This window comes from Dendroctonus ponderosae, unplaced genomic scaffold (assembly GCF_020466585.1).
Source record: "Dendroctonus ponderosae isolate FM_Combo_2020 unplaced genomic scaffold, Dpon_F_20191213v2 Dpon_F_20191213_8, whole genome shotgun sequence".
Classification (NCBI taxonomy): Eukaryota; Metazoa; Arthropoda; class Insecta; order Coleoptera; family Curculionidae; genus Dendroctonus; species Dendroctonus ponderosae.
The window spans coordinates 12157522-12158818 of record NW_026019016.1 but is presented as its reverse complement, the minus strand read 5'-3'; the positions used below and the strand labels follow the sequence as shown (position 1 = coordinate 12158818).

Genomic DNA, 1297 nt, shown 5'->3' with positions numbered 1-1297 from the left:
TTGGCATAATCTTGCACCTAAGTGTCTGATATTCAAATTTCGCTTTCTGGGTCAAAACTATTCGAATTTCCTCACTCACGTTGTTACGACTGAATGGACTTTTTTTAAGCTATAATAGCAATTGTCTTTCAATAAAGCCAGTACGATGGCCTTAAAGGTCTACTTCTAAAAACCCCTATTATTTACATTTACAATACATTATCCTTGTTTAACGCATGATGGCAATACTAATGTATAATTTCAATATTCTCGTTAAGGTTAAAGTCTAATAATTTATAAATGTATCAGAAATAGATAAAATGTAATTTAATTTCCTTTTGAATGTAAAATTTATATTATATTTACAGCATTTAACATTTATCAATGGTTGCAGTTGACTCGCTGATTTTTCATCAAAGTGACAATTGGTTTATGATAATTGTATCTAATAATAAACGAATTTTTATTAAAAACTCGATTTTATCTTGCCTGATTGTTGCTTTTTCTGGATTATTTATCGTTTTTAATTGTAACTTTGAGTCAAGAAATTACATTATATTTTGGGTTCCATTATAAGAAAAATCAACATTAAAATCTCCACTTGAAATGAATAGAAATTTATGGTCGTTTAGACCGAGGCAAGTAGTTTTCGTCAGAAGGCATGCGGAAAGGATCGAATGATCCAATTTAATTACAACGATCCGAAACAAATGGGATTTATTCGCAGGTTTGCAGTGTTTCTGATTGAATAGAGATTAGTTTTGTAACACACCGACGAAATGGATGTTATATACAGTTGAGTCCGGATATAACGAACTTGAAAAATGAACTTAAACTGGTTCGTTATATCCGGAGTTCGCTATAAGCGAATAATAATACAAAAACACGAGGTGTATTTTATTCGTTATTTTTACATAGAGTAGTAGAAGTTAGTAGGTATGACTAAAAAGAACACGAAAAGATAAACAAAATTCAATTTGAAATGGTTGGAACACTATTAGTGTTCTACAGTAGAATACGTTTCACCTAAATCGTCATCTTTCTCATTATCGCTTAAAGCTGTAGATGAGGTTACGGAGTCTATAATTTGTTCATCGGTCAACGTTTCTCTTGTAAGAATGCCATTATCAATGCTCACATATTCGAAGAAATTGAAATCACTCAATTTGGTTTTAACTTGTTCTTCGACAACATTGGGACATCTTCGTCTGTGTCATACTCATAGTCAGAGTCTTTATACTTTTCTAACCATTCGTTAAGTGGAATTTCATCGTCTGGTTCATAATCATTTTCTTTTCTTACAAATCCCCCATGCTTA

At 31.4% G+C, this 1297-nt stretch overlaps 1 protein-coding gene across 6 annotated transcripts in view; it reads left to right on the top strand.

Annotated features, from left to right (window-relative positions):
- LOC109536152 (anaphase-promoting complex subunit 2) overlaps nucleotides 1-1297 on the top strand; it is a 23640-nt gene that overhangs the window by 1537 nt on the left and 20806 nt on the right. The gene's annotated exons all lie outside the window — the stretch shown is intronic.